Source organism: Euleptes europaea, chromosome 8, assembly GCF_029931775.1.
Source record: "Euleptes europaea isolate rEulEur1 chromosome 8, rEulEur1.hap1, whole genome shotgun sequence".
Classification (NCBI taxonomy): domain Eukaryota; kingdom Metazoa; phylum Chordata; class Lepidosauria; order Squamata; family Sphaerodactylidae; genus Euleptes; species Euleptes europaea.
The window spans coordinates 43,697,567-43,716,491 of NC_079319.1; positions in this window are offsets into that span (position 1 = coordinate 43,697,567).

The following is an 18,925-nucleotide window of genomic DNA, read 5'->3' on the forward strand; positions in this document are numbered from 1 at the left end:
TAGGATATTTCTACAATGATATTTGGGTGCTCATCTGCTGGCAGACTTGGATAATGAGGCTCCATTGAAAGGACAGCTCATCAAGGTTGAAACTCAAGAACTCCCACTGCTGGCTTTCTCATGCCATCAGTTCAGCTCCAGTTAATACCAAAGAGGACGAATCTCTTCAGAGAAGATTTTGCCCGTCTGGCCCGGGCTGCTGCTTTTGGAGTTGTCTATTTTACTTGGTCACTACTGACAGGAGATTGCAGCTTTGGCTATGATGGCTGATGAACATGCATATAAGATGCTCAGTTTCTGAGAACCAGATGCCATTTTAAACAGCAACAAAAGGCCTTTGCTTATTTGTACAGTGCACTGAATGCAGCAACAAGCTACTTAGAAAGACTCCACAAAGAGAAACATTCAGGGAAATGATGCTTGTGTGTTTTACTTGACTAATTCTAACATCAGAAAATGCGACTGAACTAGAAATGTGTGGCATCTGAAGGACCCATCACAAAAGGACTGAGACTGTGTTTAAAGACTGGAGTGATTGGCTTGTTTCATCTACCACTAAGAAGGTGAGAGAAAGAATTGCAATGGACTTTTGATCTCCAGAAAATTAGATATGCTATGGCACGGGATAAAAACAGGGCAGGCCTAGGACGGTAAACTATTGATAAATGTTATCTTTGGTGTGGGCTTTCTATCAACAGAGCTGAAAACACAGACACACACACACACACACACACACATGCTGTGTGATAACTACCAAAACAGTATATTTTATAAGTCCAGACTAAACTTGTGTGACCCAGTTCTCAAAATAAGGACCACACTCCTATTTTGTATGGGGTCTGAACCAGTAGTGTTAGGAAATAAGGAATATTCCCTTTAAAACAACACAGGCCCAGTGCTCACTGTGGTATTCAACCTGTGTCTGGGGTGCACTTCTTGGGGAGCACAGCATATAACATCATTCTCCTGTCATGTCCTCCATTTTATCCTCAAACCAGAAACATTATGAGGTAGCTTAGCTGTGACTGGCACAAAGTACCCAGCAAGCTTCTGTGGCAGAATTCAAACCTGGGTCTCCCAGATCCTAGTATAATACTCTAACCACTACACTACACTGGCTTCCATTGGAGAAAGAGTCATAGATTGGGCTCATGCCATTATAAGGAAGGGGATCTGATCAGGAGAGATCTGGGAAGAGTCTATTTTTCACTATAAGGCTATAATAGACCCAGGAAAATGCAGAGAATTGTTTGGTGTAAATTACAGTTTTATAAGACCATATTTCAATACAAATAGAACCAAAAGTTGCCCCTTTCCCCTGCATTTCCCCAAGATTATGGAAAATCTTACAGTGTTCTCTGCGAGAATGGCATTCATTTGACTGCTTCAAGCTGATTTTTGCAGTCCTTTGAGTTTGTCCTTTGCAGGATGTTTGGGAGCAAGCCATACATTCTGCCCTTTCGGGGGGGAAAGTAGCCTGTCACTGCAGGAACATCTTGAAGAAGAAGAGACTTTTTTTAAAAAACAAAGGTGATTCATGGCTACTAGTCAAAATGGATACTAGTCATGATGCATACCTGTTCTCTCCAGGATCAGAGGAGCATGTCTATTATCTTAGGTGCTGTGGAACACAGGCAGGATGGTGCTCCTGCAGTCGTCTGGTTTGTGGGCTTCCTAGAGGCACCTGGTTGGCCACTATGCGAACAGACTGCTGGACTTGATGGGCTTTGGTCTGATCCAGCAGGGCTTTTCTTATGTTCTTATGTGCTGTGATGTTCAATATAAATGATAACACTCTGTGCCATTTGAATGTTCATTCTTTATCTGTATTACAGTCTATATGCTGATTCTTGTAAATACCTACAATATCCTAGGAAGATTCCCATAACATGTTTGAATTACTACTACTGAACTGTTGACAATTCATAATTTTTGACCTACCACCCTGAATGTAGCCCAAAAGAAATATGAAGTTGCCCATAACATGTTTGAATTATTAGTAATGAATTGCTGATGATCCATAATTTTTGAAATACTTGTAGCCCCAATAGTAACAAATTGTGGTCTGCTGAGCATTGGAAATTCCCTTGTTCTTTCACTCCCAGGCAAAACAGCAAAACAAGAATGATTGTGAAGCCTTTAGTAGACTGCCATATATGGATGGTGCATGCATTCAGATGCCTTGGGCGTCTTCAGAAAGGCAGACTGCAAGCATTGTAAAACTAAAGAGAAAAATAAATATCTAAAATTGGCAAGTAACAGGTTGTCCAAGTTTGAACTAAGATCTTACAGAAATTGACAGGAGTTAGCCCATAGTCCAGCTAATGTTAATCATGATTAACTTAGAAAGTCAGTCTTTGAAAATTATCAAGAGGACTCAACAGGATCCTGCTCTTGGTCTGCATTTAATAACCAATTTTGACAATTATTGGTAAACGCTTTATAATTTGTAAGTGCATCTCCTCCACCTTACCCCCTGAACCAAAATCACTGTTCTGTTTCTGGTATTGATTTCTATTTCAAATTTTTTCTGTGGAAGGCTGCTCAGTGTCAAAAGTCATTTTAGAGATTTCAGCCTTGGTTTCTTTCCATATTTACACAGGGCACTTTTCTGTATTGGTGCACTTATTGGTTCAGTTTTGAGCTAAATTTTGCCATTTCTCTTCAGAGTGAACATGAACACAGATTCCATGCCCACAGCTGAACTGTACATATCACATCAAGCTGCCTTATACTGAATTAGATCCTTGGTGCATCAAGGTCAACATTGTCTACTCTGATTGGCAGCAGCTCTCCTGTATTCCAGGAGGAGGTCTTTCACATCACCTGCTGCCTGGTCCTTTTAACTGGACATGCTAGGGATTGAACCTGGGACCTTCTGCATACCAAGCAGATGCTCTACCACTGAGCCACAGCCCCTCCCACGTGATTACAATTGATATACAAGTGACATTTTCATAATGTTCAGTTTCCAGTATTTTTCTCTTTTGCTATTCAGTGATCACATGTTGGCAAACAGGTATGAAGACGTGCTCCTGTTGAGGCCAGAAGCAGTGGCAAAATTCCTGGTCAGTGAAGGATTTGGCCTAAATCCCCTATATAAGCAGAGCACTCATTTTTAAGCTCCAACCTAATCAGCAACGTTTTAACAGGATTTAAGTTTTATTGCAGTCTGACAAGTTGCATGTGACTCCAGGGCCCCATGATAAACATTTCAAAATTTAGATGCTTTGAGGAGAGGGTCATTTTCCTGGAGTCCCCATCATTATCAGCTACAGTACACAAGCACACAATGGAAATGATACTGGCCTGATTGCAAACAATGCCTTTGAAAAAAAAAACTTCAAACCATTTCTTAGTAAACTATTTATCAGCGTAATTACCATTTTCTAATCTGGAGTTTGCTGGGGCATTGTTTCAGGTAATGTGTGAATCAGGGCAGAGGATTTGCTGTTGTGGTCCCCACCAGGTTTTCTAAGGAAGGAGGGTCCTAGGGTGGGCACCTAAACCTGATGAAGCATTGTACTGGCACTGCAGGTTGTGGCTCCACCACTTGCTGCTTCTGGGAATCTGACAGTGCAATCCTAATCATAGTTATACCCTTCCAAGCCCCTTGAAATCAAGGGGCTTAGAAGGATACGACTCTGTTTAGGACTACACTGTCAACTCTTCCCATCTCCTGCTGGCAGCTTACTAACCAGCCAGGTAATTAACAGGGACTAGAAATAATTTGCAAAGGACTTACTGGAATTTGCTGTCAAGCTTTCACTCAGACTCATTGTCTGACTGGCTCTGTGACTGCACAGGGATTGCTGAGCTGAAGCGAGAACTTCTTCCCAGCTTGTGACCCAGCTGGAGAAGACAAATAAGGCTTTGGGTTTGCTAATGCACAGCCACTGTTTAAAGCCCAGGGAGATTAATTTTCTCCTATCCTCCTTTAGCTGAGACCCAGCATAATGATGTGGCCATCAATATCTACCCCACAAACTGGGATCATCCTAGCTAATGAGGCTAGGAATGTAAGGCGCAGCATGGCTGAATAATCATGACAGTTGCCCACTAAGGCCAATTTACAAAACAACCACCTTCATGTAGGCAGATACGGATTCTCTTACTTTATGCACATATGATAGTTTCTGCTAGATTCATATCTTGATTTCTCTCATTATTTGTCTTGGTTATCTACCTACTGCTCAGGATTATTAAGATTTCGTTACAAATGTCTTTGCCTAAGACAGCAGTTTAGTAGAACATCCAATGCAAGACAAGTGTGATGCTGAAGATATTTAGACAACTCTTCACAAAAGGTTTGGACAATCTGACCTCCTTTTTTGGCCACAGCGTTTGAGACTGGGCCTGGGTGAATCATATGACTAGGTCAGTCTATCACCTCTCATCCTGATCTCTGGAGCCACACTGGTTTAAATTTGCGCTGTTGATGATAACTCTATGACCAGCTAATACTATTTACCCAAGATGCTGCCCTATCTCTACCTCTATCTTTAAAAAAGGTTTTATCCACATTATGCCTTTCCTCTTCAAGTAAAATTTCCATGTTCTCACCCTTCCACTGCTCAATGGTTGGTCTTTTCACTATGAGGAAGAACTAAGAGGAACTTTACTCTCTTGCTTTTCAGATATTAAGGCTCAAGAAGTATGTGGCTTTTACAGTGTGTGAATGATGGAACAATTCTTGGGACAATGTTTTTGGTGTGAGGAGGATATACATCAGTGAGTTGCTCATTATTGTCACTCTGGGCCCAAGCATAATATCTCTGTACCAGGCACAAACTTGTGACATGCCCATATCATCCTATTCAATGCATGCAAAATCATGAAAGAAGCATTTTTATTTTGTTTTTAAAATGGCACTATATGGCGGTATTGGGTTTGCACCTACACCAAGTCTGGTCACCTCAACCACAGATAACTGGTAATTCTACAATTAGGGTTGCCAGGTCCCTCTTCGCCACCAGCGGGAGGTTTTTGGGGCAGAGTCTAAGGAGGGCGGGGGTTGTGGAGGGGAGGGACTTTAATGCCATAGAGTCCAGTTGCCCAAGGGGCCATTTTCTCCAGGTGAACTGATCTCTATTGGCTGGAGATCAGTTATAATAGGAGGAGATCTCCAGCTAGTACCTGGAGGTTGGCAACCCTATCTATGGTTAACACCACCAACATGGGGCAAGGAGTTCTCCCAGAATTACAACTGATACCCAAATTACAGAGATCAGTTTCCCTGGGTGAAATGCCAGCTTCAGAGGGCAGATTCCAAGGCATCACATCCCTGCTAGGCTTCCTCTCTCCCTGAACTCTGCAGTCCCCAGGCACTACCCCTAAATTTGAAGGTGTTTCCCAAGCTGAAGTTGACAATACTAATTGCCCATCCCCACAATCTTGAAACCTGTTGGCCTGTCAATAGCTGGACCTTTGAACAAATGAAGCTGCATTCTATGACATCTGACTACTGAGGTCAGTATTCTCTAATTTGACGTAACTTTTGGTTGTGAAATTCTTGGAGATTTGGGGGTGGAGCTTGGTAGGGCATGGTTTAGGGAGGGGAGGGGCCTCGGCAGAGTTATAATGTTATACAGTCCACCCTCCAAAGCAGCCATTTTCTCCTGGGGAACTGATCTTTGTAGTCTCAGTTCCTGGAGATCTCCAATCCCCACCTGGAGGCTGGCAACCCAATCTAACAAATTGTAGGCATCTAGATTTTCAGATTGTGTGTTACATTAAATCCATTAATTGAAGCTGTTGGAGACTCAACTTTTTGATCTACAGTGTTTAATACAATGATGTAAAATGATATCTGGACATAGGAGAAGTTGTATTAAACTTTATGTATGTAGTTGACACTGAACTGCCATTTTCAGAAGAAGTCTTGTGTTTTTTATAACAGCTGTTTCAAAAACAATAACATTAATATCTTTGCTAAGGGGAGAAAACAGTTTCCTAGCTCACACAAACTTACAAACTGTTAGTTGCAAATCATGTTACTGGTCTAGCACTTATGGGAAAGTGAGCCAAGCCTGCTACCATGTCACCCCTAAACCCGAACCCCCTCATACAGCCATGATACCTACCTGGCCTATCCCTGGACCCAAGCCTGAATCAACAACAGGGGCAGTAGCTTCGGGTTGCCAGTTCCAGGTTGGAAATACGTGGAGATTTGGGGGGTTGATAGGGTTGCCAGCTCTAAGTTGGGAATTACCTGGAGATTTTGGGGGTGGAGCCTGAGGAGGGCAGGGTTTGGAGAGGGGAGGGACTGCAATGCCATAGAGTCCAATTGCCAAAGTGGCATTTTCTCCAGGGGAACTGATCTCTGCCGCCTGGAGACCAGTTTTAATAGCGGGAGGTTGGCAACCCTACAATAGCTGGATGAAAATGGCCACAACTTTATTGTTACAGCAAATAGGCATTGGTATGGCATTGGGGCGTGATCCTGAACATTAGCCCTTCTTTTATACTGTGCTGCCGGACCTCTAGGGTTACCAGGTCCCTCTTTGCCACTGGTGGGAGGTTTTTGGGGCGGAGCCTGAGGAGGGCAGGATTTGGAAAGGGGAGAGACTTCAATGCCATAGAGTCCAATTGCCAAAGTGGCCATTTTTTCCAGGTGAACTGATCTCTATCAACTGGAGATCAGTTGGTAATAGCAGGAGATCTCCAGCTAGTATTTGGAGGTTGGCAACCCTACATACCTCAGTTGAAGCACCCAGGTCTGGCGCACAGCAAGGCCTGCACCCTGGCCCCAGCAGAGCCTGACTGGCTTGTTTAAATCAGGGGCGGGCCAGCGGTGGTGCGGGGAGGCGAGCACACAAGACTATCAGCCCCATGCTCACCTCCCTGCAGAAATATGTGTGCTGCCATTTGCAGCGGCCACAGAGGCCCAAGGAGGGCTCCCCTGGGCATGCGCCAACCTGTCCAGCCCTCGACGATCCCCTCTGCCTTCCTGGCACCAGCTCAGCCCTGCTCACTGCTCAGGCCACCGAAATGGGGCTTGCAGATAAGTCTGAGCCCGCTTTTTTCAGTATAATCAATAACCACAACTGCTCACTGATTTTGATAAAAAATAAGATTTAATTTTAAAATTAGTAACTTGAAATAAAGGATTTCTTGACTTCTGCATAATATATATTTTAAGAAGCACGAATGCAGTAGATGGAATATATGTTGGGAATTTCCAGTCACTGACAAGCTACCTAACCCCTATAACTAGTGCAGCAAGCAGTTTCTTAAATACAATGGAAACCCTGCCACTTTGAAGATAAGCTCTCTCAGTTTGCTTAAAACAATAATTCTGTACTTTCTTTCCTGTTTCGAGATTTATTTTAAGTATTAGTATAAAATATCACAGAGCCTGATAGCAGCCAGATCAGTTTGTATAAAAAAAAAAAAATCAAGGGCCTGTTTGTAGTATATTATAGGCTATATTTGACACAGGAAAGCACTTAATCATGAATGCTATCAACACACCACACCCACCTTTGTAAAAGGCCTTAAAAGCAAGATTTATCACCGTGAACTTGAACTGGGGAGAGACCAGGAATCATGAATCTTGTAGGCCCTTAGTGAGGAGTTAGGGCGAAGGGGCAACTGTCCACAATACATCTGCCACAGACCGTCCATATTCTGATGCCTCACTAATGGTGCTGTCAGCTGCATGAAAATGGCTGGTTTGATAGGGAAATCTGAGTCAACGATAATCAGCATTTAAAACATCATCTCTGTCTCTCTCTTAAGAATATATACTGCAACTGAACAGGAGTCTCCTGGCACCTTAAACTAATAAATGTGTTATTCCAACATAAGCTTTCATGAACCTGATCTCACTTCTTCAGATGCTAATGGATACATGGGCTCTAGTTAGAGTTGCCAGGTTGCTGGAATCGGCGGGGAATTGCCCACCAATCCAGCAGGCTGCTCTGAGTAGCAGCCTCGCACAACGTGCTTATGTCACTGCTGGGTTTACTCCCAGAAGAGTAGGGTTGCCAATCTCCAGGTACTAGCTGGAGATCTCCTGCTATTACAACTGATCTCCAGCTGATAGAGATCTGTTCACCTGGAGAAAATGGCCGCTTTGGCAATTGGACTCTATGGCATTGAAGTCCCTCCCCTCCCCAAACCTCGCCCTCCTCAGGCTCCACCCCAAAAACCTCCCGTTGGTGGTGAAGAGGGACCTGACAACCCTATTTAGAAGAGAAGTTAACAAAAGGCAATGGGGAAACAGCCCACTGAATCAACTGGATGGCACTTCAGCATAAATCCACTATGTCAGCATAATATTTAGCTCTGCAAATCGAAGGGATTTAAGTAGCAATTCCATCCTCAACTGATTGGAATAATCTCAGGGTGGGATCATGCTGTAAAGTTGCTGACTGACAAAGCGGAAAACACAGCAAAGACTTTCAGTTATTTTTCTGAATCTAGACAAGTCTGAAAGTAGCCCTGATCTATTGGACTCTGATATCTGACCCATCTAAGCTGATATCGATCCTCTCTCTTTGATTTCAGTTTATGTTCACCATTTACATTCTTTCTGTAGGAGTTAATTTTATTGCTGAAAAAATTAAAGCAGAGAGGAAATGATTGAAACAGTAGGTTTTGCTTTTTTTTGGTAATAATGGCTGACATTATAAAAATCATCAGTTAGAAAAATGGATATAGTTTGCAAACCTGACATAGACTAATTTAAGTCTTATGTTCTAACTATATGCACTCCTTAGGTTAATCATCAATATGCAGACTTGTGGAGAATTCCATTTTCATCCTTACCCTTAAAACACCTCAGTACTAGAACGTATGGCAATTTCTAATCGTTCTCCACTTTATTTATTCTTCTTTTTGGTAATCAGTATAGTGGTGATAAAGGCTTGTTCGCTGTCCCTAATCAGAGCAGAGTATGCGATTCCCTATCAAGAGGTCTTAGAGTAGAATGTCATTCTACATGCTTTACCTGTTGAAACTGATGCTTCTGTGGTCCTCCTCACTGTGGGGAAGAATTCCAGAGGCAGGGCTACTGGGTTTGGTTGCCTTTGGAGGAGAGAGCACCAAAGGTTTATGGCATTTGTGCAATATTTGCTTCACTTACAAGTAGAGCATAGGTGAAGGCACTCTTCCAGGGAAGCAGATGTACTACCCATCATTTGAGACAGAGGAAGTGGGGAGAAGGAGCCCTTGCATGCCCTTCATGTCCTTCCCTTTCAGTCGGCTCACCATTTGCTCTCTGTCTGTTTCTGTCTCTTTCCTTGCCATGTCCCGTTTCCAAAGAGTAGGTGTTTATAGTGATGACTGACAAACGGGACACAATTGTACCCCAAGTGAGTTGTGCGCTCTCACGTGGAGGGCAACTTAAGGGGCAACAGAGAAGCTGGCGCTAAATGTTCAATAAGAATTTGGTTCCATGTTGAAAAGAATGGCATGAAATGCTGACTGGAAAAAATGGATAGAAAAGTAACATCAGTTTGGAAATACGTCCTATTGGTATTCATGAATCCCATCTATCCATCTGTTATGTTTTAACAACTACTTGTACATGTGCCATCCCCATTGTGGGCCCCACCTTGTGGAATGGCCTGCCTGAGGAGGTTAGGAAGGCTCCCACTCTCCTGGATTTCTGCAATCTATGGCCATTTATGCATGGTTGTTTCCTCGCGGTCACCCTGCCAACTACTTTGGGACTTTGCTTTGATTATGCTTGCATTTTCCAACCATCAGAAGTCGCCTTACTCTCCCCGTGCATTTCCTCATGTTTTCCCCACATTTTCTGAATTAATGGCCTGTGCAAAACTGAATTATTCAAGAGGGCTTTTCTATACAGCCAATAGGGTAGCACTGTACAAAAGGCTTCACAAAGTTACTTTGATAAATTATTGGGGACTGTGGTCTGTACTACTGACATAGTTTGCTGTAGGTTGGATCCTGTTGTATAATTTTGCATCATTTAACAATGTGTCAACACATGCTTTATTTCAGTTTTGTTTTTTAAACTTCTGCTTGGATCTACAACCCAAATCCTATTTAATTGTTTATTGATGGTCCCATCGTGTTGATTGTATTGATTCACTCTGTGTGATCCGCCTTGAGTCCCAGTGAAAAAGATAAGACTATAAATAACATAAATACATAAATCTACATTTTCAACATTCTGAGGGTAGCATACATGGCTCTCTCTTTTATCCTGACAATAATCCTATGAAGGAGGTTAGGTTGGGAGTGACCCATTTTGCTTCATGCCTACATGACTGCAGGTCTTTCTTTTCCTAGCCTAACAATCTCTCCATGATATTACGCTACATGAAATACAGCTATTTGCTGCAATGCCTGCCTGTCCCCAGTTGTGCCTTCCTCTCTGCACTCTGTATCTATCATCAACTCTGTTTACCTCAGGTACACCCCATTTCTATGAACATGGGGAATTTTCCCCTGCCCAGACAAAATGTTTGAGAAAGCATCCAAGCAAGCATAAAGGCTAGGTTGAGCAACACAGTCTTCAGCTTCAGCATTGCTTCCAACATGCAAAGAAAGAGGACTGGGGCTGAAGGACCCAGTAAAGTATAGAAGGGTTGAGTTGAAAATGGAAGTAAGCCTCAGATGTAAGTCAACCTGTACTGCAAACATGGTATGCAAGTACAGTTGACAGGTCCTTCTTCACCACCAGAGGGAGGTTTTTTGGGTGGAGCCTGAGGAGGGCAGGGTTTGGGGAGGGGAGGGACTTCAATGCCATAGAGTCCAATTGTCAAAGCAGCCATTTTCTCCAGGAGAACTGATCTCTATTGGCTGGAGATCAGTTGTAATAGCAGGAGATCTTCAGCTGGTACCTGGCAACCCTGTACGAAAGCTGAGACTTACATACAATTCCCATGGCATTTGCAATAGGTATAACGTTCCTTTTAAATGGAATGGTGTTTTTTAAATAACCCAATGTGTGCATCTCTCTCTCAATGCATAATACGTACACATATGAGATCTGGGTTGGGCTCATGGGGTTTGCGAGCGCTCTGTAAGAGTGTTTTCTTAAATGCTAACCTAAAGAACAAAGCACATACCTGATTTTCAGTTTCTTCATAGCAAATAGGCTTTGGGTAATGTTGAGTCACATAGGCATTCTCAGCATACCTATCCTCTTAGTTACATTCCAGATATGCTTCATCCTTCCTGCAGAAAGCCACGTTAGATGCCTGAGCAGGATATAAACCCTCACCTTTCTGGAGTTTTTGAAATATTTTTCACCATCGTACTGCCCAGGGGAGAGGATGTCGCAATCAATTATTATTTAACATTGGTTTCTAATTTGTTTTTAAAATGTAGCCTACTTCTTAACCTTGAATATGCCACCTTCCTCCCTGATTGTAGGTGAAGGGGTTGCTCCAGTACTTATAAGCATCCTAGCCTCTTAGGGTTTTTCTCAGGTTTCCTCAAAAGTAATTCTGCATGTTCACAAAAATGTATTTTTAAGGGATTAAGGATCACCACTTGCAGAACGAACAGAGCAATGTAAGGGGAACAACTTGGTACCAAAAGGCTGAATCAGGGGTTCCAATACTTTTTGTTAAAGATACTGTAAAGTGCATTAGCAAAGACAGTTTCGCTTGGGTCAAATACTTTGCTACAGGGTAGTTGGGGAGAAGGTGGGTCTTTTGGGCATGGCTGTTTCACGCGCTGTCACCCCTCGATGACTTTGGGTCTTGGTTTTGATTATGCATGCTGTTTCCAACAGAGGTTGCCTTGCTCTCCCCTAGGGTTGCCAACCTCCAGGTACTGGAGATCTGGAGATCTCCTGCTATTACAACTGATCTCCAGCTGATAGAGGTAATTTCACCTGGAGAAAATGGCCGCTTTGGCAATTGGACTCTACGGCACTGAAGTCCTCCCCTCCCCAAACCCCGCCTCCTTAGGCTCCACCCCAAAAAACCTTCTGCCAGTGGTGAAGAGGGACCTGGCAACCCTACTCTCCCCCTGTGTTTTGCTACATTTTGCTCGAGTTTTCAGGGACCTGTTTTATCTCAAATTTGAAAACGCGGGCAAAACACGGGGAAATGCAGGGGGAGAGAGAGGTGACCTCTGACGGTTGGAAACAGCATGCATAATCAAAACAAAGACCCAAAGTCATTGAGGGGTGACCGCAAGGGAAACAGCCATGCATAAAAGGCCGCAGTCACGGGAACTATCCTGATTAGCTCCTCTTTAGACTTTTGTGCTACCATTTTCTCCAATGGCCACAAACTTGGTGGACCCTTCACAAAGCTCATGTAATCCACGTATATATCATGCCTCACTATTTGGGAACAAACTGCTGTTTTATATCAAGCTATTTAGACTGAACTTCGGCAAGAAATGTTTTTTATGAATTGCCAAAGTAGTACACTGCTTTACAACAGCCTGTCATTTTCCATATACCAATCGATGGAGAAACTGGAATGTCAAGTTGGCAAGGAGTTTCTTAAAGCACTTTAGGATCTGATCAGACCTATGACAGTCACAGAGTAGTCCAGCGGATGTGCTTTAATTCTAACTATTTCCAGTAACCTCTGCTATAAGTGAGTTCCAGTTCAATGTACACTGCACCCAATCTTAAAAACTTGGGAATTCATTGACAAGCTGTAAGCTAAAACAAAACTTTCTTCCCTCAATAAATGTACCAAAATACATATGCTATATGTATGCACCAGGAGCTTGTTTCTGAGGGGTGTCCTTGGAAGTTAGGAGTTTAATTGTCCTTATTTGGCAGTGGCCTTTCCCAATAAATGTTTATTAATTTCCATGAATTGTTGCCAATGGAAGGAGCTGTACATTCACCAGAAGCTGACAAATTGCCAGAAGAGATGCCTGAGGGCATGTTGTGATTACAACCACTTCCCTCCTCCTCCTGAGGCTAACTGTAATAATGGGATGTGAAAAAAGTATTCTCATTTGAACTTTTATTTATTTACTTCATACAACTTGCATTTATAATCATAGAACTCATGCATATTAAAGCCAAATATCAAAGTTATGAACATACAAAACATCTCTCTACCAATCTGAAAAGATCCCCAGGTTTGCAGAAAAATCTAAAATATTTTTTAAAAGCACCCTTTAGGTGGTTAAAAATCCCCCAAATAATAGAAGCAGCTTAAAAACAACAACAAATGCTCTGGCAGCAGCCATTTTGGAAGTTGCTAGGCAACCACAAGAGTATTTCAAGAATTAAGGCCTTGGTTTCTGTCAATAAAAGGCAGGTGGAAGGGGCAGGATCCTTACTAGGGTTGTTTTGGCCTTTGAGGGAGAACTCATACCAGCCAGGCCTGGTAACAACCACTTACTTGGAAACCATGCCTGGCTATAATCATTGGTCCACAGAACAGAGGAATTCCTTTCCATGTACTCAAAGGGAGAAGGAAATTTTTAGATGGGGACAATCAAAGGAGAGGAAAAGCTGGCAAAGTCCAAATAGAGATAACCATCTCTGTCCCTTCTTCTCCTGTCCTGTTATCTCATGAACGAAGATACGAAACAGTCTCATAGTGAATCCACTGAGCTGAGGACTGGTCCATTTAGCTTAGTGTTGGATATTTGGACTAGCTGTGGTTCTCCAGAGAAGTTTCCCCCCTGCCCCCCCCCCCACACCTGCTATTTGAGATTTTTTAATGGAAATCTCAAGGACTGAGCATGAAACCTTTAGCATTCAGAGTAAATACCCATTATGTATACTTATGGGTTAGGGTTAGGGTTGCAGATCCAGGGCTATTTTGTGGGGAATTGCAAAGAAAACTCAACTTCAGAAAATTCTTTGAACAAAATTCCTTTACTAAACATAATAACTTTGGAATATATATATATATATATATTGGCCACAACAACAACAATGACATTGGCGCGGCATGTGGGCTGGATCAGAACATCAGCCAACCCCAATGTGGCTTGATGTGACGTGCCAGCTACCAGCGCTCCCGCTGATATTACCCATGTGTTGAGACAGAGGCTAGAATCACCTGGGTGTAAACCGCTAGGTGATCTTCTGTCAGACGGCATTGTAGTGCCCTTCTCTCAGCCCGATCTTAGTCGTGCACAATGCCGCCTCCCAATCAACTAAGGAGATCCTTTATCTGAAGAAAGGAGCATTTTCCAGGCCACCAGTCCCTTGCGGATCCAGCCCAAACGCCTACCCGCCCGAGTTGTGACAGATATATTTTGAGGCAGTGGAGGGTGGGTGCGATGTCCAGAGGCGATCTGCTGGGCTGAGGGGTCCTGCTCCCTTTTTATGTGCAGTGAGCGGACCAGAGTAAAAAAACCTCCCTGGCCTCCAAGCTCCTCCGCCCCTCCCTTCTTAAAACTGTGGGCCCTCACCATTGGCTCATTCAAGCAGCCTGGTCTTGGCTGATTGGATGAGCCCTCCCGGGTTGTAGTGTGCCCTGCCTCGTGCTCCTGAGGCAGGAGCCTGCCACATGCTTGTGGCATCGTCACGCCGCAACCCAGTTGCCCTTTTGCACTTCTCCCCGGCCCGGGATCTGCAATCCAGGCTCCAGGTAAGTGCTGGAACCTTTTATTTATCATTGCAATCTGCTGTTTGTCCTTCCCAGGAAGGGGAGGAGTAAATGAGGCCATGCTCATGCTGAGGGACATGGGTGTTCGTATCTAATAATAAACATCTTGGCTGCTGAAATGAACATGACATCTCTTCGGCCCATTGGTTTCGATAGCCAAGGTTTGTAGACTTGGGCCCGAGCGAACTAATTCAATCACTGCTCCACCGGGGGTGTGCTCCTTGTGTGGCCTCAGGCGCATGCCAGTTCTTTGACCTTAGTTCCTTGCATTCAGAATTAGAATTATTATTGTATCCCGCCTCACAGGATGTATCAAAGAAAGATTATGAAGAAGAAAGTACTACACTGATGACTAAGAACTAGCATCTTTATAAACTGTTGTGTCGTTGCCTAAGTTTCCCTGCTCTGTTGCCACTGACCTCTAACTTCCTCCCTCACATCAAGAACAGTGATTATGTGGTTGAGTTACCAGGTTCTTCAAAGACATGAAGCCTAAATATAATCCCAGAGTAACTTGTAGGAGACAAAGCACATCCTCTAATACATTTATTTATTTTTGTTTTCAACGAAGCTCAGCACAATAAAGACTCATTTGACCTTTGTCCCTCCTTTAGTTCATTTTAACATTGTTTGAGAAAAGAGACCCTTTGGATTTGGCAAGGCACAGGTGCTCTCTTCCACTGTGAACACGGAGCCTCCACGGTGGGGATTTTAGAGCAGCACTTTCCTCGCTAGCAGCTGCACTCAGGGGACTGCTTTTGTGGGCCACCAGGAATTTCCTGTGATAGAATATCAGAAATCTACTGGTGAGTCGTAGGAGGTGACTTCACAGGGCAAAAGTTCCCCTTTGACAATAAACATTCTCACTGTTGCTGTGTAGATTTCCTACACACAACTTGACAGCAAAAAGCAGCTTGTCATCTGGACACCAATTGCTTCAGGGAAGGAAAAATTGCTATTCAGAAGAGAGTGCCACTTCTATCTACTTTATACCTTCTCCGGTGTCCGTGCCAGTAGCTAACGTACATGCATTAGAAAGGATTATTAGAACTCTTGCTGTTTAAAGTTTGAAATTTGCCCTCTGTGCATGTGATCAAATTTATTTTCCATACGGAGAAAAATATTGGCTTAGATCCACCAGAACATTTCTGCAGATGAGAGGATTTCTGTCCATGGGACCCAGTTTGCTCACTGCCCCCCTCCTGCTGCAACACAAAATGCCCCCCAATGCTGCTTCTGGGGGACAAGCATTAGCTGGGAAATTGAAAGGACGAAGGAAAAATAGGAGGCTGCATTTAAAGGGGTGGGACTTGATTTGAACTTGGGAGACTGCTTTTTTGTATTCATGCCTCCATTAGCACACAGTTTCGTCCCTGATCATTCCAGCCAATGCATAGAGTTTCCCCCAACCCTGGTTTCTTTTATCCTGGCTGAAATGGGGAATTAAGGAGGTTAAAGCGACCATGCATAAATTACCAAAGACAGATATGGATAAAGGCAGAAGAAACACCTTCAAACCATTCTGGGATATACTGTAATTCTGATTAACTCAACTTTTGTTAGAGTTTGATGGATGTGGAGTTTCAGAGCTGAATGGCTATGTGATTAAAATGTTCACAGCTTAATCTACCTGTTAAATCTACTAAACTTGCAGCCCTGAGCTTAATGTATGCTTCCTCAGTGAAAAAAATCAGGACTATGATTATTAAGGCCTTCAGCTGCAAGTAGCTGTGTCTTTCATATAGGAAATAAATGGGGAAATCTTATTTTCCCCTTTGCTACACTTTGACTCCCACTGATAAACTATGCATAACAACACATTCATGTCTTGTGCAATGCAGAATATTTAAGCACCTGGATTGTTGGAACTATGTGAAGCACTGAGATGATTGTATTTATTGGTAGGCAGGCCAACACAATCAGATAGATACTTCACAAGAAGGGGCTAGGATCCAGAGAGCTCCAAATTGAGCTGCATGAGCTGTTTTTTTGACTGTTCAGATATCTTCAAGGATTACAAATGTTACTATGAAGAAGAAATGTTCAAAACAGTATGGCTTTCATTTACTTTTATTAATTTTTTCCCAAGAATCTCCATCTCTTTCCTCACTTCCCTTCCCTAAAATTATTGATCTCAATAATCTACTGTTCTATTTTATTTGCATAGCACTTTTCTCCCCGGTGGGAACCCGAAGTGCCTTGCAACATTATTCCCCTTTCCATTTTATCTTCACAAGCCTGTGAAATAGGGTTTGTGACTGGCCTAATGTCACCCAACACGCTTCCATGACAGAGTGGGGGATTCAAACTTGGTTCTCCCAGATCCTTGCCTGACATTCTAACCAATGCACCACATTGGCCCTTAAACCACCAACCTGTAATAAATACATTCTCAAACAGTGACAAAATTTGTTTTTAAATGTTAAGCCTTGGTAAGTAGTACACTGCCATGAGCTAGGTGGCCCAGGCTAGCCAGATCTTGGAAGCTAAGCGTGGCTGGCCCTGGTTAGTATTTGGATGGGAGATCACGGAGGAATACTAGGAGCGCTATACAGAGGAAGGCAAGGGCAAACCGCCTCTGAACATTTCTTGTCCCTATGGCCATAACTTTGCTGCATCTTGAGGTTACTATATATAGGTAGTACATCAATAAAACAACGACTTGCTTTTTTAAAAGCGTAACATTGCCCCCTGGTGTTCACCTTGATTACTCTTCTTTTACAAAGTTCTCACTTATGCGGGTGGCAAAGCTCCAGGCAGATATATTGCCTCCACACCAAACTTATAAATATTTTCACAGAAAATTCAGCAAATGCCTGGTTCTGTTTTGTAAACACGGAAGTTTACATGACTCTCTTACGTCCAAACATTCAAAACAAGAATCCCTAGTGCCAACACAAAATATGCTCCATCATGTATTCAGAATCATATTGGAAAGTCTTAAACAGGTAGTGACCTTGAAGATGATACATAAACACATCAAGAAAATGAAATGCCATTTGCCTATAGGTGCATAAACAGATCAGGGTTCTGGCTGTTCTAGACCTACAGAACAACAACAACAAAAAACAGATTGTGACAGACCAGATGTTGATATTGTTAACTTTCAGATGATCCAGAATGATTAAGTTCTGTTCTGGGTTCCCGAAGAAGACTTCTGTTTAACTCAATAGTTTGCTTGCAGCAATTTAAACAGAAGTTGATCCAATAAATTCTTAACAGTGGAACAATATGATGCTGTTGTGAGGATTACTGAGCTATTGTGTGCATTGAAAGTCTAAATAATGCACATTACTATCATTGAGAGATCATCTGACTTGCCAAGGTCCTTGTACTGAAGCAGGTGCAGTATGCCTTTTGCCCAAGTCACTGTCAATCTGCTAATGACAGTAGCAGGGTTTGGGGTCTCCTTGTTTGGCTGTTGTTTCTCTGTTTTTCACTGGATAGATGTCCCAATGAGAAGACTAAAAGGCAACTAACAATGCCATCCTTAGCACAATTACATTCTTCTCAGTCCATTGAAACCAACAGGCTTAAAAGGGTTTGACTTTGCTGAGGTGATATAACCATCTTCAAATACTTGAAGGGCTGTCATATAGAGGATGGTACAGAATTGTTTTCTGTTGCCCCAGAAGGTCGGACCAGAACCAATGGGTTAAAATTAAACCAAAACAGTTTTCGGCTAAACAGTAGAAAGAACTTCCTGCCAGTTAGAGCAGTTCCTCAGTGGAACAGGTTTCCTCAGGAGATTGAGGTTTTTTGGAGGTTTTTAAGCAGAGGCTAGATGGCCATCGGACAGCAATGCTGATTCTGTAAACTTAGGCAGATCATGAGAGGGAGGGCAGGAAGAGTTGCGTCAGTACTTGGCTCTCATGGCCCTTTCTTACATGCCCAGGGAAATGCCGATCGCCACTTTGGGGTCAGGAAGCAATTTTCTTCCAGGCAAGATTGGCCAGGGATCCTGGAGGTTTTTTGCCATCTTCTGGGCATGGAACAGGTCATTGGGGGATATGGGGGGAAGTAGTTGTGAATTTCCTGCATTGTTCAGGAGTTTGGACTAAATGACCCTGGAGGTCCCTTCCAACTCTAGGTTTCTATGATTCTAATTTTTAAAAAAAGTTGAGAGTTGCACTGTATATGCCCCCAGCTACCAAGAATATCAGTATTAAATATTTCCATTTTGCAGTAAAGGAACAGAACAGCAACAAAGACACCAAGGAGAATATACAAGAACATTGAATTTTGTCAGGTTCACCCTATATGTTGATTTCACTTTTCTATTTACAATACAACTGGAAGTTTTAAAAAAAAACAATCCAAAAGCTAGACAAGAAGGGCATGAAATACCACCACAATGAAACTGACCTCAGGTTTGATGAATATGCTGAATATAGGTCATATAA